This window comes from Mobula hypostoma, chromosome 9 (assembly GCF_963921235.1).
Source record: "Mobula hypostoma chromosome 9, sMobHyp1.1, whole genome shotgun sequence".
Classification (NCBI taxonomy): domain Eukaryota; kingdom Metazoa; phylum Chordata; class Chondrichthyes; order Myliobatiformes; family Myliobatidae; genus Mobula; species Mobula hypostoma.
In genome coordinates, this window is record NC_086105.1 from 46415615 (window position 1) to 46440114 (window position 24500).

At 42.2% G+C, this 24500-nt stretch overlaps 1 protein-coding gene across 2 annotated transcripts in view; it reads right to left on the reverse strand.

Annotated features, from left to right (window-relative positions):
- The window catches only part of LOC134351697 (contactin-1-like), a 752292-nt gene that overhangs the window by 555175 nt on the left and 172617 nt on the right, over window positions 1–24500 (reverse strand). For both annotated transcript variants that reach the window (XM_063058216.1, XM_063058217.1), the window contains exon 2: window positions 22106–22207. The gene's annotated coding sequence lies outside the window, so the exon portion shown is untranslated. The remainder of the gene's footprint in view (window positions 1–22105; window positions 22208–24500) is intronic.

The following is a 24500-nucleotide window of genomic DNA, read 5'->3' on the forward strand; positions in this document are numbered from 1 at the left end:
TAGGAAGGTATACCAAAATTTTTTGAAAATTGCTCATAAAAGAAAGTAATGAACAGTTAGACTGCTAATTCTGAAAAAAGGATCCATCAAGCAGACGCAACATAAATTTGTGTAAAGAGTTACTGAACAGTTAAACTTCTGAGATCAATTCGGCACTCAAGAAATCCTGCACCTCTTCGGTCGAGCGAAACCATTTCTGAGAACCATTTTACAAAATGATTCTAAGACAAGCAGGATATCAAACAGAGGGTTTAAAACCTTTATTATACAGCTCAGACATGACTTTTTTAAACTTGAAGTGTTCATTCAACACCTCGGGTGAAAAATCTTCCACAGTTCTGAACTTCTGGTCTTCATAATCAATCATACCTTTCCGACGAGCTTCACAAGTTAAAAGTACCTTTGTTTGAAAGTCGTGAAGACAAATTATCACTGAGCAGGGTCGTCTTCCCGGAGGAGGTCTTGATACAGGCGATCTGTGAGCTCGGCCTATTTTAGGTGGAGATTTTAAAATATTCGGAAATAAATTAGCCGAAAGGCTTGCAAAAAATTCCAAAGGCTGATTGCCTTCCAATGACTCTTTAAAATCCAGAATACGTAGATTATTTCTTCTGTTTCTATTTTCTAAGTTGATAATCTTCTGTCTTAATATTTCATTAGCCTTATAACTGTTTATCACAGATCTGTTCCAGGTCGTCAATCTTCGCGCCGAACGTCATCAAAATATCTTCGTCCTCTTTTATCCATATATCGTGTTCACTTAAAGTTTTTTGAATAGAATCCAATTTTCCATCCATCCATTTAAATTCAGTGCTGAGTTGCTGTAACTCCTCCGAAAGTTTATTTTTATGTTGCCGAAGTGTCACCAAAATAGATTCCAAAGTTACCGGAGGGTCCTCTTCTTTTTTAGGAGCTTTAGCACAACTCATTATAAAGCAGTATTACGTTTAAAAGGAAGTTTTCAAAACAAGTTGGAAACAGTAAATTAAAAAGAGTAGGAGCACCTATAAAAGCGCTGCTACTCCATCAACAGTCAGTAGGATCTCTACAATTTTTTAGCAAGTAATCTTTAGCTTTTGGTTTTAGTTTCCACTTGTATTGTAGGTTCTTAAGAAAGTATCCCAGAAAGCTGAAATAAGCCTCGAGTATGAGACAACAGCTATCCAACAATCTGAATCAACAGGTTTACCGAAGTTTAGTTTCATTCTTGTGTCATGGTCCATTTTAAACTAGATTAGATTAGATTCAACTTTATTGTCATTGTGCCGAGTACAGATACAAAGCCAATGAAATGCAGTTAGCATCTAACCAGAAATGCAAAGATAGTGTTATTTACAAAATAACTACGAATAAAAAGTAAGTGCTACAGCACACAAATATAAAAGTACCGAGACAGTACAATATGGGTGCAATACTGCTTAGCACTATGATGTGAGGTTCAGCAGGGTCACAGCCTCAGGGAAGAAGCTCTTCCTGTGCCTGCTGGTGCTAGAGCAGAGGCTCCTGTAGCATCTACTGGATGGGAAGAGAGTAAAAAGTCCATGGTTAGGGTAAGCATCCTTGATAATGCTTTTCGCCCTGCCCAGGCAGCATTTATGGGAGATGTTCTCAATGGTGGGCAATTGGGTGCCGATAGTCCACTGGGCAGTTTTCACCACACGCTGAAGTGCTTTGTGGTTCGATACGGGACAATTGCCATACCACACTGAGATTCAGTTGGTGAGTATGCTCTCAATGGTACAGTGGTAAAAGTGCGTCAGTATCCTGGGACAGAGGTGAGATTTCTTGATGCTCCACAGGAAATAACAGTGCTGTTGCATTTTTTTGATCAGGATGGAGGAGTTCAGGGACCAGGTGAGATCCTTGGAAATGTGGACACCAAGGAATTTGAAGCTTGATTCACGCACCACTACAGCTACGTTGATGTAGATGGGGACGTGAGTGTGGCTCCTAGCATGCCTGAAGTCCACAATGATCTCCTTGGTCTCCTGGGTGTTAAAGGCCAGATTATTGTTGGCACACCACGCGGCCAGATGCTGGACCTCATCCCTGTAGGCTGTCTTGTCATCCCCTCTGATCAGGCCAACCACCGTGGTATCGTCTGTGAACTTGATTATGGAGTTAGAGCCATGTACAGGAACGCAGTCATAGGTGAAAAGGGAGTACGGAAGTGGGCTCAGAACACAGCCTTGAGGCACACCGGTGTTCAGGGTGAGAGTGGAGGAGAAGAGGTTGTCTAACTTAACTGATTGGTGTCTGTTAATCAGAAAGTCCAATGTCCAATTGCAGAGGGATGAGCTGATACCAAGCTGGTACCAAACTACATTGTAACAAAATCAACAAAACCTGATTAAGAAACCCTGCTGTACCAAAGTAAATCTCCTGCAAAAAAACAGGGTCGGAAGAATCTTTAGTTGCTGTTGCATTATCCACTTACATAAGCACAGACAGATATACCCACACATTGGCAAGTGCTAATGTGTAGACACAGGAACTTCTACAGAAGCTAGCAATCTTCAAACACTGGAGGAGCTCAGTACATCAAGCAGCCAATATTTTGGGCTGAAACCCTTCATTAGATTAGATTAGATTATGAGGACACTCAGTCCTCGTTTATTGTCATTTAGAAATGCATGCCTGCATTAAGAAATGATACAATGTTCCTCCAGAGTGATATCACAAAAAAAACAAGACAAACCAAAGACTAACACTTACAAGACCACATAATTATAACATACAGTTACAGCAGTGCAAAGCAATACTATAATTTGATAAAGAGCAGACCATGGGAACGGTAAAAAAAGACTCAAAGTTCTGATCGACTCCCGATAGTCCCCGATAGCAGGCGGCAGAAGGGAGAAACTCTCTCTGCCATAAACCACCAGGCACTGACAACTGTTGATGCGTGGAAGCACCCGACCACAGCCGACTCTGAGTCCATCCAAAAACTTCGAGCTTCCGACCAGCCCTTCGACACCGAGCACCATCTCTGCAGAGTGCTTAGACCCTGTCCCGGCCACCGAGCAACAAGCAAAGCTGAGGATTCAGGGCCTTCCCCTCCGGAGATTCTGGATCACACAGTAACAACAGCAGCGAAAAAGTCATTTCAGAAGTTTCTCCAGATGTTCCTCCGTTCTCTCATGTTTGTCTCTATCAAATCAGGATTGTGCACGGCACCCTACTTGACAGATTACAGATGTCATTCACCGGAGTGGCCACGCAAGCTGCATCACGCCGCCATCTTCTCCTCCTCTTCAGGACTAATAACGATGCACGCATTTCAAACTTGACACAGTGGGGCAAGTCCAAATGATGGACCTCAGTTCAGGACAGCAACTGCCCATTTTCTACCACAGCTGCTGCCGGACCTTCCAAATCACTCCAGCAGCTCATTTTCTCACACTTGAATATACATCACAGCACACAATACAGATGTGCTGTACTTCCATTTTGTTAATCTGATTTCCATTCTATATTCCACATCGACTAAATTTTCCCAAAAATTGAATATCTATATCTGGTAAGCACATTTGAATTCTTGCTTCCTGATGTATGACAAGTTGTATTCCCACAGCTAAACTCCCCCAAGGCAGGCCTTAATCCGATTGGGAACATGATAAATATGATGGCAGTTTTAAGATGAAATAATGATTCCCAAAACATTAAGACAAAACGGGGACATAACTGAGGAGGCATACCTTAAAATTCTAGTAGGGTCTTTAATCAACTCAGTGGGTTGACTAGCATTCATGGGGAGGTAAAGAGGCAGTCCCTATATCAGGAAGTTCACAGACACCCGTTTAACCTGCTGAGTTCCTTCAGCCGTGTTCTCTGCTTCAGATCCCAGTATCTTCAGTCCCTTGTGTCTTCCTTTAATCAAGTTGTCTGGTCAGAGAAACAGTATGAAAAATACACAAAAGCCACGAAATAATGTGTGAAGACTCCTAAGTACTCATGACATTCCTACAGAGTTCCTTTGTCCTATAATTCAAAGGATCTTAAAATTATTTTATACACAAAACACTTTCAAGATCTTCATTTTATTTTTGAAAAATACCGATACCATCATTATCTCCTGCACTGAATTTAGAACTGAGAAGTCTGAGCTTTTTATGATATCATTCAAACAAAGAAAAACAATTTTTGCCTGACTGTCTGTCATCGGAGTTGCATTCAAAAAGAAGTCATTTGACATCTCAGTCAGCATAAAGAATAATATTTGCAGTGCCTTCCCCCGTGCTCTTCTCTTCCTCAGCATTTATAATCTCATGATGCAGTAATTTCATTACTCCTATTATGGCTAATATCTTGCATCGTAGATTCACCAATATTTTTTACTGAATGGGGCATCAGAATGCATCTTTAGTGCAGCAGCCACTCTCACTACTTTAAGGGAAAATAGCACAGATGGGTCAACTACTGCTGTGGATCAGCAGGCAATAATTCATGTCATTTCATAATACAATTTAAATTTTATTTATTTTGGGATACAGAAGAGTAACAGATCCATCTGGCCCAACGAGCACGTGCCGCCCAATTATACCCATGTGATCAATTAACCAACTAACCCACTATGTCTTTTGGAATGTGGGAGCAGCATCTATCATCAGAGATTCCCACAAAGCTTGAACATTTAGATATTAAGGAAGAGGATGTGCTGGAGGTTTTGGAAAGCATCTAGTTGGATAAGTCACCGGGACTGGACGGGATGTACCCTAGACTACTGTGGGAAGTGAGGGAGGAGATTACTGAGCCTCTGGCAATGATCTTTGCATCATCAATGAGGACAGGAGAGGGTCAGAGGATTGGAGGGTTGCAGATGTTGTTCCCTTATTCAAGAAAGGGAGTATAGATAGCCCAGGAAATTATAGACCAGTGAGTCTTACTCCAGTGGTTGATAAGCTGATGGAGAAGATCCTGAGAGGCAGGATTTATGAACATTTGGAGAGGCATAATATGATTAGGAATAGTCAGCATGGTTTTGTCAAAGGCAGGTCGTGCCTTATGAGCCTGACTGAATTTTTTTGAGGATGTGACGAAACACATTGATGAAGGTGGAGCCATAGATGTAGTGTATATGGATTTCAGCAAGGCATTTGATAAGGCACCCCATGCAAGGCTTATTGAGAAAGTAATGAGGCATGTGATCTCTGTTCTGGGACCCCTACTCTTCATGATTTTTATAAATGACCTGGATGAGGAAGTGGAAGGATGGGTTAGTAAATTTCTGATGACACAAAGGTTGGGGGTGTTGTGGATAGTGTAGAGGGCTGTCAAAGGTTACAGAGGGACATTGATAGGATGTAAAACTGGGCTGAGAAGTGGCAGATGGAGTTCAACCCAGATAAGTGTGAGGTGGTTCATTTTGGTAGGTCAAATATGATAGCAGAATATAGTATTAATGGTAGACACTTGCTAATGTGGAGGATCAGAGGGATCCTGGGGTCCAAGTCCATAGGACACTCAAAGCTGCTGCGCAGGTTGACTCTGTGGTTAAGAAGGCATACGGTGCACTGGCCTTTATCAACCGTGGGATTGAATTCAAGAGCCAAGAAGTAATGTTACAGCTTTACAGGACTCTGGTCAGACCGCACTTGGAGTACTGTGTTCAGTTCTGGTCACCTCACTACTGGAAGGACGTGGAAACCATAGAAAGGTTGCAGAGGAGATTTACAAGGATGTTGCCTGGATGGGGGGAGCATGCCTTATGAGAACTTGGCCTTTTCTCCTTGGAGTGACGGAGAATGAGAGGTGACCTGATAGAGGTGATAGAGATGTCAAGATAATGAGAGGCATTGATCATGTGGATAGTCAGAGGCTTTTTCCCAGGACTGAAATGGCTAGCATGAGAGGGCATAGTTTTAAGGTGCTTTGAAGTAGGTACAGAGGAGATGTCAGAGGTAAGTTTTTTACGCAGAGAGTGGTGAGTGTGTGGAATGGGCTGCTGGCGGCGGTGGTGGAGGCAGATACGATAGGGTCTTTTAAAAGACTCCGGGATAGGTACATGGAACTTAGAAAAATAGAGGGCTATGGGTAAGCCTAGGTCGTTCTAAGGCAAGGACATGTTCGGCACAACTTTGTGGGCCAAAGGGCCTGTATTGTGCTGTAGGTTTTCTATGTTTCTAACCCAGGTCATGCTCTCTTCTTGCTGATGCCAATAGGAAAAAGGCTCAGGACTCACACCACCAGGTTCAGGAACAGTTATTACCTATCAACCATCAGGATCTTGAACCAAAGCAGATAACTTCACTCAGCTTCACCCACCCCATCACTGAACTGTTCCACTTTCAAGGACTCTTCAACTCATGTTCTCAATATTTATAGCTTAGCTATTTATTCTTTATTTTTTCATTTGTACAGTTTGTTTTCTTTTGCACACTGGTTGCTTGCCCTATTAGTGCAGCCTTTCATTAATTCCATTATGGTTATTGGATTTATTGAGTACACCCACAAGAAAATGAATCTCAGGATTATATATGGTGACATATATATACTTTGACTTTTAGCAGTAATTTTCCAGTTGATTTTTTAAACCATTTATTTCTGGGATGTGGACTTCAAAGACAAGATTTATGCTGATTTTTTATTATTGAAAAATATACTGGCTAAGTGGTAGTGGTTTAGGTACAACCAAATAGTTGCCCAAGGACAAGAAAGTGTTGAGTGGGACATCAAGACAGCAAAGACAGAGGTTTTGAGGTTAAAAATCAGCTGCGAATCATAAGGATACATGCCAATGAACTACATTCAGATTTATTCGTGCCACCATCTGAAAGGGTTTAACCCTCATCCATTTAAATGCAAACTACCACTTAAAACCAAATATTCTCTTTGTCTCTTATCCCGAATACACCAGCTGATTCAGCAGAGATCCAACCACGCAGGCTCTAGGAATCTTCTGCTTCACTGCTATTTGGCAGCAAGGCACTTCGTAACACATACTGATGAGTTATGCAGTGGAAGCTCAACACAGTGAGTACTGCATTTCCTATCACAACCATTCCAATTCAGTAAAGGAAAACAGTTATTGTTTAAGCACTCATTGCAGTAGCATTAATGCCATAGTTTATCAAAAGACTTAACAGCATATTTCTCGATTGGGCAAAGTCTCTTTACCTTTCCAAAGTAAAGATCCAAGTTCAATGTAAATTTATTATCAAAATATGAATTTATATTACTATATCCTACCTTGAGATTTATTTTCTTCTAGACATTTACAGGAACAATAAAGATCTATTTCAGAATCGATGAAAAATCATACATAAGCAAAGGCTGACAACCAACCAATGTGCAAAAGTTGACAAACTGCAAATAAAACAGTAATACTGAGAACATGAGTTGTAAAAGAGTCTTTGAAAGTAAGTCAGAAGGTTGTAGAATGAGTTTGGTGTTGTGGTCAGTAAAGTTATCCCATGCCTGTTCAGGAGCTTACTGTTTGTAGGATAGTAATTGTTCCTGAATTTGGTCGTGTGGGACCTAAGACTTCTATACCTCCTACTGTAGGAGACAGCATAGCCTGGATGGTGGTGGCCTTTGATGATAGATGCTGAATTCTTGTGGTTGCACTTCTTGTAAATGTAGTCAATAGTGGCTCATCTTCAATCACCAAAGAACATGGCTTGCTGCTGCAGCCTCGGGTATTCTGAAGAGTGTTTATGCCTGTCTTGTCCCTTACAGGAGCTGGGTGGCACTGTCAAGGCCAGCATTTATTCACCATCCCTACCTGTCCTCATAAAGAACCTGTTGAATCACCCTATAGAACTGGACAGGGCAAGTACTCACCTGTAGGGAGTTCAACGATTTAGACTTAGCAGCGTTTAAAGAACTGTCTGTGCACAGGTCAAGAGAGCAAACATCTTGCTGGGCAACTGGCAAGAGCTGGTATTCCCAGCCCTTGGGATCATTGGACTGGTATAACCTGGCATGGCAAAGAACCGCCATCCAACCTGGTGTCAAATAACAGTCGCGTCTGAACTGTGGACATGCTCAGGAGAGAGTAGACCCAATAGCAACACACACAAAAGCTGAAGGAACTCAGTAGGTCAGGCAGCATCCATGGAAATGAACGAAACAGTTAACATTTCAGGCTGAGACCCTTCTTCATATCTGGAAAGGAAAAGGGAAGATGCCAGAATAACAAGATGAGGGGAAGGGGAAGGAAGATAGCTAGAACAGGGGCCCCCAACCTTTTTTGCACCATGGACCGGTTTAATATTGACAATATTCTTGTGGACTGGCTGACCAGTGGGCGGGGGGGGGGGTGTTCAAGTAGGGTGAAACTCACCTCAGCATGCCTTTTACAGTTAGGGTTGCCAACTTTCTCACTCCCAAATAAGGGACAAAAGTAGCAGTCAAATCCTGGGACACCTTACCCCTGGAAAGACTACCATGACCATGAAGCCTTGCGTGGGCACCTGTGTGCGCATGCGTGTACGTGCCGATTTTTTTCCCCACAAACCAGTTTTGCCTTCATCTTCCCGACTATACTGTACATACATTATTTCTACTTTATATAGGCTGTGTATTTATCATGTAATTCCTGCTTTTACTATATGTTAGTGTTATTTATTTTCAGTTTTATGTGTTATTTGGTATGATTTGTTAGGTTATTTTTTGGGTCTGGGAATGCTCAAATTTTTTTCCCATATAAATTAAGGGTAATTGCTTCTTTGCTTTACGTCATTTTGGCATGAAAGGTTTCATAGGAACGCTCTACCTTAGCGGGGGAAATACGGGACAAACCAATTTAGCCCAATATACAGGATGTCCCGGCAAATACGGGACAGTTGACAACCCTATGTTCAAGTTCAACAGTGCGTGACAGGGAATGACGAAAGGTGCAGCTGACTCATATCGTTTCCTCATGGCCCGGTAGCACATGCTTTGCGGCCCGGTGGTTGGGGACCGCTGAGCTAGAAGGTGATAGGTGAAGCCAGGTGGGTGGGAAAAGTAAAGGGCAGGAGAGGGAGGAACCTGATAGGAGAGGAGAGAATGGAACATAGGAGAAAGGGAAGGAAGAGGGGCACCAGGGGAGGTTATAGGCAGGTGGGAAGAGGTTAAGAGGCCAGAGTGGGGAATAGAAGAGGGGAGGGGAAAGGGAATTTTTTTAACCAGAAGGAGAAATTAATATTCATGCCATCAGTATGGAAGCTACCCAGATAAAATATAAAGTGTTGCTCCCCCACCCTGAGGGTGGCCTCATTATGGCACAAGAGAGGGCCATGGACTGACATGCTGGAATAGGAATTAAAATGTTTGGTCACCGGGGTTCCACTTTTAGCAGATGGAGTGGAGATTCTCGACAAAACGGTCCCCCAATTTACGATGGGTCTCACCTATGCAGAGGAGACAGCATCGGGAGCACCAGACACAATAGACAACCTCAACAGATTTGCAGGTGAAGTGCCGCCTCACCTGGAAGGTATGTTTGGGGTCTTGAATGCAGGTGAGGGAAGAGTTGAATAGATAGGGGTAGCACCTTGGCCACTTGCAGGGATAAGTGCCGGCAGGGAGGTTAGGGAGCTGAGATGAATGGACAAGGGTATCACAGAGGAAGCAATCGCTGTGGAAAGCGGTGAGTGAAGGGAGGTAAAAATGCGTTTGGTGATAGGATCCCTTTGCAGATGGTGGAAGTTATGGAAAATGATGTGTTGGATGCGGAAGCTCATGAGGTGGTAGGTAGGAACAAGAGGAACTCTATCATTGATAAAGCAGCTTGAAGATAGGGTGAGCGAAGATGTCCAAGAAATGGAGGAGATGTGGGTGAGGGCAGCATCAATGGTGGAGGGAGGGAAACCACATTCTTTGAAGAAGGAGGACATCTCAGATGTTTTGGAAAGGAAAGACTCATTCTGGGAGTAACTGCGCAGCGAAGTAAGAACTGAGAAAAGGAATAGCATTTTAATCAAGATAGCTGTGGGAATCAGTAGGTTTCTAAAAGATGTCAGTCGACAGTTAGTCTCCAGAGAAGGAGGCAGAGAGTTCATGAGAGGGGAGGAAGGTGTCAGAAATGGATCAAATGAATTTCAGGGGAAGGTGGAAGTTGTCGGCAAAGTCGATGAAATTGACAGACTCAACATGGGTGCATGAAGCAGCACCAATGCAGTTATCAATGTAGCAGAGGAAGATTTGCAAAGCATTACTGGGGAAGGCTTGGAACATGGACTGTCCTACGTAGCCAACAAAAAGGCAGGTATAGCTGGAGCCCATGCATGTACCCACAGCTACCCTTCGACTGAGGAGAAAGTAGGAGGAGCCGAAGGAGATATTGTTGAGAGTTAGGACCTGTTCTGCCGGATGAAGGAGGGTGGTGGTGGAGGGGAACTGGTTGGTTCTTTCATTGAGAAAGAAGCAAAGAGCTTTAAGGCTTTCTTGATAGGGGATAGAAGTGTCTAGGAATTGGACATCCATGGTGAAAATTAGGCAATCAGGACAAGGAAATTGAAAGTTAGTAAAGAGACTGAGAGTGTGAAAAGTGTCATGGATGTAGGTGGGAAGGGATTGAACCAAGGGGGGTAGAAAGGAGTTGAGGTATGAGGACATGGGTTTAGTGGGGCAGGAGCAGGCAGAGATAATGGGCTTACCCGGACTGTCAGGTTTGTGAATCTTGGGTAGGAGGTAGAAGCAAACAGTGCAAGGTAATGGAACTATGAGTTTAGTGCTAATGGATGGGAGTTCTCCAGAGTTGATTAAGTCAGTGATGGTGCCAGAGACAGTTTTCTGATAGTCCAATAGCGTCTGAATTCAATTCATTTAAACAGGCAAAACAGGTACCTTTTATCCTATGAATTTTGCCACTGGAATTAAAATGCAGCCCCTAAATACAGACACACATAGTATTGCTCTGTTTTCCTAATTATTTTATGTATAATTTGCAATCAGTTTCACCAACAGCAAGTCTCTGGTGGATCATTACAACCATCATTAGGGGCATCTTATCCATTTAGCATTTAATAAAATTGCCTTGATTAATGAATAGTTTTTGCCTCCCAAAATCGTCCCCGTGTCAGGGATTGGCAGAGTTTCCAGTATAATGGGTGATGTGATAAATAGTCATTTGTTCTTTTAATGTCTCAGTCATCACAAAACCAAGCTCATCTACCAGATGTTTTCTCACTCGCAATAAACTACTTGTCTTAGCCATTTGGGTAAACCTAATAAGAAAGATTAAATTCACATATAAAAGGATTGACAATTGCTCCATGAGTCATCAATTATGTTCCATATACTGCACTTTGTAGTTTTGGCCACTCAGGTTATGGCTGCTGAATGAACAGAAAGAAGCAATGATGAAATTATATCAGGAATCATTAAAGAGATTGCTTTTACATTCACTAGGTCTGCAAGCAAACTGAGCAATGGCAAAGGGCAACTTTGGTCCATGATTCTGCAGGCCCCAGCATCCTGTGCAGATCCAGTATCACTTATTCATGAAGACTGTATGTATCCATATATAGCCTGCATGCTCAGCAACTCTGATCAATGTTTCACTAGGCCCTGATTTCCTGCATGTCTTCATTCCAGCTTGTGAAGATAATGTCAGACAAATCCAGCAATGATTTCTCATCCCTGGCAACTATAATCAGTACTGTCGCTCAGTGGGTCGGCTGGATGGCATGAATCACACTTTCAGAATTGCAAGCTAAACATAGTGCAAAAAATTCAAAACAAAACAAGGTCCTTGTAACAGCATTTAAGCATAGCTAGGGTTATCGAAGACACAAGAGATGCTGCAGATGCTTGAGATCTTCAGCAATACACACAAAATGCTGGAGGAACTCAGCATGTCAGGCATCGTCTATGGAGGGATAGGTCTTGACCCATAATATCCACTGTTCATTTCCCTCCATAGATGCTGCCTGGCCAGCTAAGTTCTTCCAGCATTTCGTGTGTGTGCTGCCCAGGGTCATCATCAGACTAAGATGGCGATAGTTACTTTTGCCAACCTTGGAAGTATCATCAGTTAGAACATAGAACATAGAACATAGAACAGTACAGCACATTATAGGCCCTTGGCCCACAATGTTGTGTTGACCCTCAAACCCTGCCTCCCATATAACCCCCCACCTTAAATTCCTCCATATACCTGTCTAGTAGTCTCTTAAACTTCACGAGTATATCTGCCTCCACCACTGACTCAGGCAATGCATTCCACGCACCAACCACTCTCTGAGTAAAAAACCTTCCTCTAATATCCCCCTTGAACTTCCCACCCCTTACCTTAAAGCCATGTCCTCTTGTATTGAGCAGTGGTGCCCTGGGGAAGAGGCGCTGGCTATCCACTCTATCTATTCCTCTTATTATCTTGCACACCTCTATCATGTCTCCTCTCATCCTCCTTCTCTCCAAAGAGTAAAGCCCTAGCTCCCTTAATCTCTGATCATAATGCATACTCTCTAAACCAGGCAGCATCCTGGTAAATCTCCTCTGTACCCTTTCCAATGCTTCCACATCCTTCCTATAGTGAGGCGACCAGAACTGGACACAGAACTCCAAGTGTGCCCTAACCAGAGTTTTATAGAGCTGCATCATTACATCGCGACTCTTAAACTCTATCCCTCGACTTATGAAAGCTAACACCCCATAAGCTTTCTTAACTACCCTATCTACCTGTGAGACAACTTTCAGGGATCTGTGGACATGTACCCCCAGATCCCTCTGCTCCTCCACACTACCAAGTATCCTGCCATTTACTTTGTGCTCTGCCTTGGAGTTTGTCCTTCCAAAGTGTACCACCTCACCCTTCTTCGGGTTGAACTCCATCTGCCACTTCTCAGCCCACTTCTGCATCCTATCAATGTCTCTCTGCAATCTTTGACAATCCTCTACACCACCTACAACATCACCAACCTTTGTGTCGTCTGCAAACTTGCCAACCCACCTCTTTACCCCCACATCCAGGTCGTTAATAAAAATCACAAAAAGTGAGGTCCCAGGACAGATCCTTGTGGGACACCACTAGTTATTTGCAGCTTCTTGGGAAACAACATGCAAGCTCTGGAATTGCAACAACAAACGTGCTTACTGCACACATTACCGACACATCTTTCTCTTGGCCAAGAGATAAAAAGACACTTCCGTGATGGTTTAGCTGGGATCCACCATGATGAAAAAATAGGAGGAATGTGAGGTCTCCTTCACAGAGATCACTGAGGTATTGAATAGAGGGGCTGTAGCCAGGATGGTCACTTCATCAAGACCCTTCCAGGATCAATGTTCTGAACTCCATCTGTTGTTGTGTCAACAAAGCCTACGGCAACACCAGGCTACAGATGGAGTTCATCACCCTGAACCTCAGCCTCTGGATTATTCCAGTTGCCTATGGCTGACACCTGCCAAATTGCAGCTTCTAACTCTCATAAGCATATATATCATGGATGCTCTCTACATAAAGACCAGGATATTCATCCATTCTTCATCAAGCACCTTCTCTTTTCCAAAGAAATGAAAAATGGTTTCCCCATGAAACTCAGCAGAGAGTGATGATTCCCATCACTGTCTTACAGATGGGGAGTGCAAGGTATAGGCAACGGTTAAAAAGATGTGTGCTGATCTTCTGAAAATAGCAAATCTAATTCCAGCTAACTTCAAGTTAAGTTTTGCATAACTAATGCATTTTTGAGTAAATGCAATCAAAACATAACACTTGGTGAGAAAAATGTCCTATTTAAATTGTAAATCAGATCAGCTTCAGCACTTTATCATCACTTGAGAATATTTTGCTTTTGCACTGTGTTTCTGTTCACGAGGCCTCTCATACCTCATGTCTGAAATGAAGCTTAAAGTGATGGCAAGTCATTACCTCTGAGCCAAACAAATTCTCTTTGTCATTGACAAGTGCATCATCTTAATAGATCTTTTCCTTAATAGACCTGTCCTGAGGCAGACATTCACCACTACTCGGAACTGATCTTACAACTTACCTTCAAGGTCTCTTTACAACTCATGTTCTCAGCATTATTTATATTTGCACAGTTTAGCTTCTTTGTGCACTGAGCACATTGGTGCTTGTCAATCTTTTTGGGTTCATGTTTCGTATTTTATAAAATTCTATTGTATTTTTTTTGTCCTGTAAATTCCTGCAAGAAAATGGATCTCAGGGTAGAATTTGGTAACGTACATGTACTTTGCTAATAAATTTTACTTTGACCTTTGAAACATTAAGCCTTTCATTCCTGGGAGTTGATTGTTAAGGGTGTGGTTTTGGGGTACTTGGAGCCACATGATAGGTCGTAGTCAACACGGATTCCACAAGAAAAAATCTTGCCTGACAAATCTGTTGGAATTCTTTGACGAAATAACAATCAGGATAGACAAAGGAGAATCAGTTGATGTCGTGTACTTGGATTTTCAGAAGGCATTTGCAAAGATAGCACACATGAGGCTGCTTAACAGGCTACAAGCCCGTGGTATTACAAGAAAGATTCCAGCATGGATAAAGCAGTGGCTGATTGGAAAGAAGTAAAGAGTTGGAATAAAGGCAGCCTTTTCTGGTTGGCTGCCAGTGACTAGTGGTGTTCCACAGGGGTCTGTGTTGGGACCAATCCTTTTAACATCATATGTCAATGATTTAGATGATGGAATTGATGGCTTTGTTGCTAAGTTTGTAGATGATATGAAGATAGGTGGAGGGGCTGGTAGTTTTGAGGAAGTAGAGAGGCTACAGAAGGACTTAGATTAGGAGTTTGGGCAAAGAAATGGAAGATGGAATACAGTGTTGGAGAGTATATAGTCATCTACTTTGGTAGAAGAAATGAAAAGGTTGACCATTTTCTAGATGGAGAGAAAATACAAAAAAAAAACTGAGACAAAAAGGAACTTGGGAGTTCTTAAGCGGGATTTCCTAAAGGTTAATTTGCAGGTTGAGTCCATGGTGAGGAAGGCAAACGCAATGTTAGCATTCATTTCAAGAGGACTAGAAGACAAAAACAGGGATGTAATGTTGAGACTTCATAAAGTACTGCTGAGGCCTCACTTGGAGTATTCTGAGCAGTTTTTGGCCCCTTATAAGACCATAAGACATAGGAGCAGAATTAGGCCATCTTGCCCATTGAGTCTGCTCCGCCATTCAATCACGGTTGATCCTTTTTTCTTCTCTTCAACCCCAGTTCCCGGCCTTCTCCTTCTAACCTTTGACACCATGTCCAATCAAGAACCCATCCATCTCTTCCTTAAATACACCCATCAACCTGGGCTCCATAGCTGCCCATGGCAACAATTTCCATAAATTCACCACCCTTTGGCTAAAGGAATTTCTCTACATCTCTGTTTTGAAAGGGTATCTCTCTACCCTGAGGCTGTGCCCTCTTGTCCGAGACACTCCCACCATGGGAAACATCCTTTTCACATCTACTTGGTCTAGGCCTTTCAACGTTCGAAAACTTTCAATGAGATCCCCCTCATCCTTCTGAATTCCAGCAAGTACAGACCCAGAGCCATCAAACATTCCTCGTATGATAACCCTTGCTTTCCAGGAATCATCCTTGTGAACCTTCTCTGGACGCTCTCCAATGCCAGCACATCTTAAGATAAGGAGTCCTAAGATAAGGAGTCAAGACTGTTCACAATACTCAAAGTGAGGCCTCACCACTGCCTTATAAAGCCTCAGTATCACATCCTTGTTCTTGTATTCTAGACTTTTAAATAAATGCTAGCATGGTATTTGCCTTCCTCACCACCGACTTAACCTGCAAGTCAACCTTTAGGGTATTCTGCATAAGGACTCCCAAGTCCCTTTGCACCTCAGATTTTTTGATTTTCTCCCCATTTAGAATGCATGGTCATGTACTTTGGTACTAGAAATAAATGTGTGGACTACATTTATTTCTAGTACCAAAGTGCATGACCATGCATTTTCCAATATTGTATTTCATTTGCTACTTTCTTCCCCATTCTCCTATCTGTCTAAGTTCTTTTGTACTCTCAACACTATCTGCCCTGCCACCAATCTTTGTATCATCTGCAAACTTGGCAACAAAGCTATCTATTCCATCATCTAAATCATTTATATGCAGTATATAAAAAAAGCGGTCCCAACACCAATCCCTGTGGAACACCACTAGTCACTGGCAGCTAACCAGACAAGGATCCTTTTATTCCCACTCACTGCCTCCTACCAATCAGCCAATGCTCTAACCATGTTAATAACTTTCCTGTAATACCATGGGCTCTTAATTTGGTAAGCAGCCTCATGTGTGGTATCTTGTCAAAGGACTTCTGAAAGTCCAAATATACAATATCCACTGCATCCATTTTAACTATCCTACTTGTAATCTCCTCAAAGAATTCCAACAGGTTCGTCAGGCAGGATTTTCCCTGAAGAAAACCATGCTGACTTTGTACTATCTTGTCCCGTGTCACCAAGTACTCTATCACTCATCCTTAACAATTGACTCTAACATCTTCCCAATTAGTGAGGTCAGGCTAACTGGACTATAATTTCCTTTCTGCTACCTTCCTCCTTTCTTAAAGAGTGGAGTGACATTTGCAATTTTCCAGTACTCTGGCACCATGCCAGAGTCCAATGATTTTTGAAAGATCTTTTCTAATGCCACCATAATCTCTAACACTACCTCTTTCAGAATCCTAGAGTGCAGTTCATCTGGTCCAGGTGACATGTACCTTTAGGTCTTTCAGCTTTTTGAGCACCTTCTCTCTTGTAAAAGGAACTGCATCCGCTTCTCTTCCTTCACACACTAAAACATCAGGCATACTGCTAGCGCCTTCCACAGTGAAGACTGATGAAAAATACTCATTTAGTTCATCAGCCAACTCCTTGTCCCCCATTATTATTTCTCCAGCCTCTTTTTCTAGCAGTCCTATATCCACTCTCATTTGTTTTATTTTTAACATACTTGAGAAAACTTTTACCATCCACTTTGATATTATTTGCTAGTTTGCTTTCATACTTCATCTTTTCCCTTCTAATGATTTTTTTAGTTGCTTTCTGTAGTTTTTTAAAAACTTCCCAATTCTCTATCTTCCCACTAATTTTTGCTTTGTTGTATGCTCCTTCTTTTGCTTTTACAATAGCTTTAACTTCTCTTGTCAGCTATGGTTGTAATATTTTACCACTTGAGTATTTCTTCATTTTTGGAATATGTATGTCCTGCACCTTCCTCATTTTTCCCAGAAATGCACACCATTGCTGCTCTGCTGACATCCCTGCCAGCAGCTCCTTCCAATTTACTTTAGCCAACTCCTCTCTCATACCACTTATCTTTGAAAGAATGCGCTGAAACTGGAGAGGTTCACGAAAATAATTCCAGGACTAATTGGCTTGTCATAGGAAGAGCAACTGATGGCTCTGGGCCTGTATTCACTGGAATTTAGAAGAGTGAGTGGTGACCTAATTGAAACATATCCAACAGTGAAAGGTCTTGATAAAGTGAATGTGGAGAGCATGTTTCCTAAGGTGGGAGAGTCTATGATCAGAGGACACAGCCTCAAAAAAGAAGGGTGTCCTTTAAGAATGGAGATGAGGAGGAACTTCTTTAGCCAGAGAGTGGTGAATCGGTGAGATTCGTTGCCACAGGGAGCTGTAGAGGCCAAGTCTTTATGTATATTCAAGGTAGAGGTTGATAGATTCTGATTGGTCAGGGCATGAAGGGATACGGGGGAAGGCAGGAGAATGGGGCTGAGAGGAGAACTGGATCAGCCATAATGAAATGTCGGAGAAGACTCGATGGGCCAAATAGCCTAATTCTGCTCCTATATCTTATGGTCTTATGATCTTATGAACCTACTTTGGACCCTTACAAGACTGCATCCTCACAAAATTCTCACATCTCTGATTAATTCATAAATTTCCTATTTTGCCTTCTTTGAAAGAATGATCAAAAATTAATGAAGTTCTTAAAAAACTCCCAGCATTTTGAGTTCTTGATATTCTACAAGCCTTGATTTAATTAGCCTACCTAACTATGGGAGATTGCCATTATTAGGAGACATGATGCCAATGACTCGTAACCTCTTTAGTCACAGAAGTATCATTTTTTGCAAAGTTTCTAACTATTTCAATGAGATGTATATTGAAAACAAAATATTTCATTGGTTGATGGAAAAACACCATGCAAAATACTAGAAAACTTAGTTTTTCTTCTTCAAACAATGTCTCAGTTTCAGTTTATCATAACAACTCTGGTAGTCCAACGTCACCTTGCAGTACTGATTGGATTTTTCTCTCAAGCTTCTTGAACGGTACTCAAGCATGAACCCATCGAGTAGAGGGTGAGCCACAGCTAACAGCACTAAGCTCCAATTACCTGAAGTTAAACTTCAATCAGTAAAACTTCGACAAAATTCTATAGCTGTATAGTGGAGAGTGCATTGACTGGCTACATCACAACCAGGTATGGAAACAGCAATGGCCTTGAACGGAAAATCCTACAAAAAGTAGTGGATACAGTCCAGTCCATCAAAGGTAAAGCTCTCTCCACCTTGAGCACATCTACGTGAAGCACAGTCGCAGGAAAACAGCATCCATTATCAGGGACCCCCACCCCCCAGGACATGCTGTCTTCTCACTGCTGCTACTAGGAAGAGAATACAGGAGCCTCAGGACTCGCATCACCAGGTTCAGGAACAGATATTACCCCTCATCAGACTTTTGAACCAAACGGGATAACTTCTCTTGCTCCATCATTAAAATGTTTCCACAATCAATGGACTCACTTTCAAGGACTCTTCACTCATGTTCTCGATATTTTTTGCTTATTTATTTATTATTATTCTTTCTTTCTTTTTGTACTTGCAAAGTTTGTTGTCTTTTGCACTCTGTTTGAACATCCAAGTTGCGTGGTCTTCATTGATTCTGTGATGGTTATTATTCTATAGATTTATTGAGTATGCCCACAAGAAAATGAGTCTCAGGGTTGCATATGGTGCTTTGATAATAAATTTACTTTGAACTAATGAATTTATTCAGTTCTCATCTCTTTGTTTAATGCTTATAGTCTATATAATACTAAAACTCTCATGCTCTGTCTGTCTGCTTGTCTGTTTGTGACATCCAATTAGTGCAAACGGTGCATTACAGTGGCACCTTTTTTGGCTAAATCAAATTAAAATGTACTAACTTACAGAATGCAGGCAAAGTTCAGGGTTACATATTCGTATAAAATTGCTCATTCGTCAAAATCAACAGGCTCCCTTTTAACCTGAGAGCCAAACCGCCATCATGGAAATCGGGACACGACAGCCCGACGCATGCACACGGCCAGTCTTAGCAGCGACATCTACTGGAGCAAAAGGGCAGGGCAGCTCTATTTCGAGGGGTCACATTCCGCTAATCACCATCAACATGTGCAGGATTGGGACAGGTCAAACTGCCACCCATCAATAAGAGATAATTAAATCTTATTGTAATGATGTACGTCAAGACACCCATAAAACCCTTTGCTGCAGTCAAAGGACAGCGGTGACTATATCACGTCCATTTAGGAGAGCATCAACAATAATCAGCATCCTTTGGTGTTACTATTTCGTATCTTCTATCCAGCATTAGGGTAAAAAAATGGTCAGCCTAATTATGCCGCGTGGTCAAGAGATGACGCCAAACATCGTCGGGAAGCGGCAAGGAGAGGGAGAGAACAAGAATCAGATGAGGCCAGGGCTGCACAACTCCAGGATCAAAGATGCGAGTCCTGAGGCTCCTGTATTCTCTTCCTAGTAGCTGAGAAGACAGCATGTCCTGGGGGGGTGGGGGTCCCTGATAATGGTCATCAAGTCAAACTGAAGCATTGGGTCCTAAAACCTGAACCTCACACCCTCAGCATCAGCCTGACCAATGTGCATCTTTAGAAAACATGACTGAGAATCCTAGAGCAAGATTGCTATATCAGAGTGGCATGAGGGATGAACTTGTCCTTGATTTCACAGACACATGGCCTACCCACAGCTCTCCTCACTAAACTCTAGCCTGAGGGTTTATGAATAACCAGCGTGGACCAGAAGATAAGAGTCGAGCAATGGAAAAAGGCAGCAATTTCTGCATAAACTTCTGCAATGTGCATAAATAAATTTCTGCAATGTGCATAAACTCTGTGTGATGCACATGGTTGTGAAAGTCCCAATTCATGCTCCCCCCAGCATGGAACACCTGGCAGAGAAATGCCAACTGTTTTATCTACCTCAGGCATTCATCACTGGCATCCTGACAGTGGTCTACATCTGACCTCAGGCAGACATCATGGGACTAAGTGCTATGATCACCAAGAACAAAGCGGTGTGGCCTGCTGCCTGTCACATTTGGTAGGACATTTTAGTCAGCTTAGCCTAATTACTATCAACAAATCGTCTGCAACATTAGAGGATCCAACACACTGGTCCACTGTATACCACCGTCATGTCTATCTACAGCTCCATCCCTCACCCACACTCTGGTAAATCTAACCAATGGTTGTGCTGCTTCTGCCTGTGTACAGACCGAGACCAAAGACTGCGACACTAGTGCTGGAAAAGAGAAGCTGAGGAGTAAATTCGGGATTGTTTCATGCCGGTGGACTAAAGCACGTTCAAGGATTTGTCATCAAACCTAAACACTGAAGAAAACTAAAGAGCTGATAGGTAACTTCAGGAAGGGGAAGGAGGTCAAACATTCACTAGTCTACAATGGGGGAATCAGTTTGGAGAGAGTCAGCAGCTTGAAATTTCTGGGTGTTAATATATCAGATAACCTTTGCTAGGCTCAGCAGGGAAGGCACACCAGCATCTTTACTTTCTTGGGAGATTAACAAGGATACAGAACAGATGTACTGTATGCTGATTGGTTGCATCATGGTCTAGTATGGCATTTGAAATGTGCAGGAACATAAAAAGCTGCAGAGAGTAGTGGACACTGCACAACACCACACGGGCATATCCCTTCCTGCAGTCAGGAGTATCCAAAGGAGCCTCTGCCTCAAAGCAGCAACATCCATTGTCAAAGATCCCTTGCCATCTGGTTTAAGATATCTTCTTGTAGCTACTAGTGAGCAGGAATTACAGCAGTCTTAAATCTCACACCACCATGTTCAATCCTTAAGTCCCACACCACTAGATTCAAAAACAGCTACCTCTTTTCAACCATTTGTTTCTTAAACCAACCAGCATAACCTTAATCACGACCTCAGTGTAGAAACACTATGATCACTTTGATCATTTCCACAACAATAGACTTTGCTCTTTTGGTGTTCTTTCATATTAAAATAGTATGTAACTTATGTTTGTATTTTTCTTATGAATGCTGCTTATATGATGCTATGAGCCTGAGATGCTGCTGCCAGTTTCTCATTGCACCTGTGCAAACATACAACAATAAACTCAATTTCTACTCAGCCCATGACCAAACAATGCCAAAATCAGTGCTGCAAGATGCTCACTTAAGGTTTGGGTTCAGTGTTGGCCACCTATATTAGAACCTTTGGTGGCCATTCCAGCCCTGTTTATGGCTTCCCAATCTGGAGAGAGAGGAGCTGAGCATCAAAGGGATGGACTTGATTTCCCCCAAAAGCCATTCGACCACCTGGCTGGCAGAGTAGATGAAATGTGACTTCAAGGAACACACTAAGGAATAGGAATGCTTGGTGAAGTTCCTGAAAGAGACCACACAGTAAATGATGCGTAAATGGTTACCTAACACTGCTTTTTAGCAATACAATCAACTATTTGGTCTTACTCATCTTCTAAGTCCATGGACCAATGGTCATGGTTTCAAGCCCCTCCCTACAGAAACTTGGGGCCATAACCTGTGTTGTAAGCATAAAAGATTCAATCTGGGATGAAGCAAGTAATTCAGTCAAAACTTATACCACAACCAACATTGCGAGAAAGAAGACTGTACAATCATTGTCACATTGCAGCTCATGAGTTCATGCTGCCTGAAAAAACCAATAATAGAATGCACTGGGATACCCTGGGGTTATGAAACACATTATATCAATATAAATCCTTCTTTCTTCTTGCAAATATTTGCTGTTATGTGATTTACTCCTCCTTACCAACATAGACATGAAAGGATCATTTTCTAAGTTGTTCACAACGTCCATATGTGCAGACAGTGACTAATGATCATGCACCAGGGTTGAAGAGATATCAGTAAAACTGAGGAATGGGGGCTTCTACTCACTAGTCTTGCAGTAAGCTGCTGGAATCATGAAGATAGGTGGTCTTGACTGATGATACTTCACTGGTCATGCACTGGCCTCACGCTTGAAGAACCATGGGCAGTCTGAAATCAGAAACAAAGGAGTGTTTTACAAAGAAAACTGGGCTAAAGAATTTGCGATTTTCACTGCACAGCTGGTGTTCAGATGTTTATTGTGCCCCAATTATATCAGAAGGCAGACTTGAGGTGCTGGAAGCTCCTAAATTGGCCTCCAAATCAGGATAGACAGAGTTTGAACAGTTCATCTTGACTTGAAGATTCCCAAAGTTTAATCCAGTTTGTGTTTTCAACTACCCGTGTTTGCCCATAAAATGGATGACTTTAGTTTTAAATATAAGCAATGCCGGACTTCAGCCGTTTGTTTTATGTGAAGGAATTGCATCATGGGCCATTAATCACTTTGACAGTTGAAAATCAGTAACTCTGCACACTTAGTATGGTAATGGGGAAATACAAAGATGATCATTGTCCATAGATGATCAGCACTATTAAAACATAGGTGGGTACTGAGAGGTAGAACCCTCCTCAGGCCTTTCTTCCAACTTCACACATTATCAATGGTTCCATCACCTCCTAAACTCCCAAAATGTTTTTATGTTTCTATTTCTTTATCATTTTTGGTGACCCTTTGAACTTTGCACCAAAACTGGAAACACATATTTGCTTCTCCAGAATAAGAATCAGATTTATCACCATTTATCAATATGTTCTGCAGCACAATACAAGTGACTACAAATTACAATAACAAGTAGTGCACAACAACAGGAATAACAAGATAGTGTTCATGGATTCATTCAGAAATCTGATGGGGGAGGGGAAGAAGCAGCTTCTAAAGTAGAGTGCAGGTCTTCAGGCTCCTGTAGCTCCTCCCTGATGATAACAGCTTGTACATATTCCACAAATGAATCTTATTTTGCCTGAACTTTATTCATTCTTGGAAACTCCATAAATAACTCTCACAGGGCACTAACATTATAATTGCAGTGATGGGTTACGGTGATTTAATTTTGCACCAATATTGCAACTGTGAGCGTAAATGGAGCCTGGATCAAGAGTCAAAGCCTGATCTGATATAAGTGTGGTCTCCCAGAGGAGGAAGTATCACATTGATTTGCTTCATAGGCAACTGAAGCCAATAAAGCTATACATGCATAGCTTCAGCACAACATCAAAACCTCTAGGCATGAATTCTCAGTGTTTGATTTTCCTATCAGATCTAGTTTTGCTCCTTCATTATGGGTTTTTCAGAACACAAAAACCACATCACATAATTCATTCGATTTCCACAGAAGATCAACCACATGGTACAATATTGAGAAGATCTGGAGTAGCCTTACATCCCAGAGCAAAAGGAGATGCTTAAAATGTGAAATGATCTGAAGCATTTTCTTGCAGCTTTTTAGCATTTCCAGCAGCCACCAGCAAACATAACTTAATTTTCCTCTCCTTTTTCAGGCATCCCACAATTTCTGAGTATAGCCTGCTTCAGTTAATAAAAGGGTTCCATTCTCACAGACTTCCTTCGGTCAATTTTGTCTGTAAGTTGGAAAATACACAAAAATCGTTCAGTATGGTAAAGCATACTTTCACTGTATTGTATTGAATGGCATCAAAAGTACATAAGACAGATTAGACAATTACTCAAAGTCGACAGAGAGAGCCAACTAGATCTTCTGTTTGTAGGAATAAACATATGTACCGAAACTCAGTGGCCACTTTATCAGGTACACCTGCTGGTTAATGCGAATATCTAATCAGCCAATCATGTGTCAGCAACTCAATGCGTAAAAGCACGCAGGCAGGCATTGTCAAGAGGTTCAGTTGTTGTTCAGACCAAACATTAGAATGTGGAAGAAGTGTGATCTAAGTTACCATGAACCATGGCGCCAGAGAGGTAAACTTGAGGGCAGGGTGAAAGTTGGAGACAAAGTTGAACACATACGCTCTGTCCGCCAGAGAAAGCAGGATCTCCCAGTGGCCACACATTTTAATTTAACATCCCATTCCCATTCTGACATGTCTATCCACGGCCTCCTCTACTGTAAAGATGAAGCCACACTCAGGTTGGAGGAACAACACCTTATATTCCGTCTGGGTAGCCTCCAACCTGATGGCATGAACATCGACTTCTCTAACTTCCTCTAATGCCCCACCTCCCCCTTGTACCCCATCCGTTATTTATTTTTATACACACATTCTTTCTCTCACTCTCCTTTTTCTTCCTCTGTCCCTCTGACTATACCCCTTGCCCATCCTCTGGTTCTCCCCCCCCCCAACTTGTCTTTCTCCCCGGACCTCCTGTCCCATGATCCTCTCGTATCCCCTTTGCCAATCACCTGTCCAGCTCTTGGCTCCA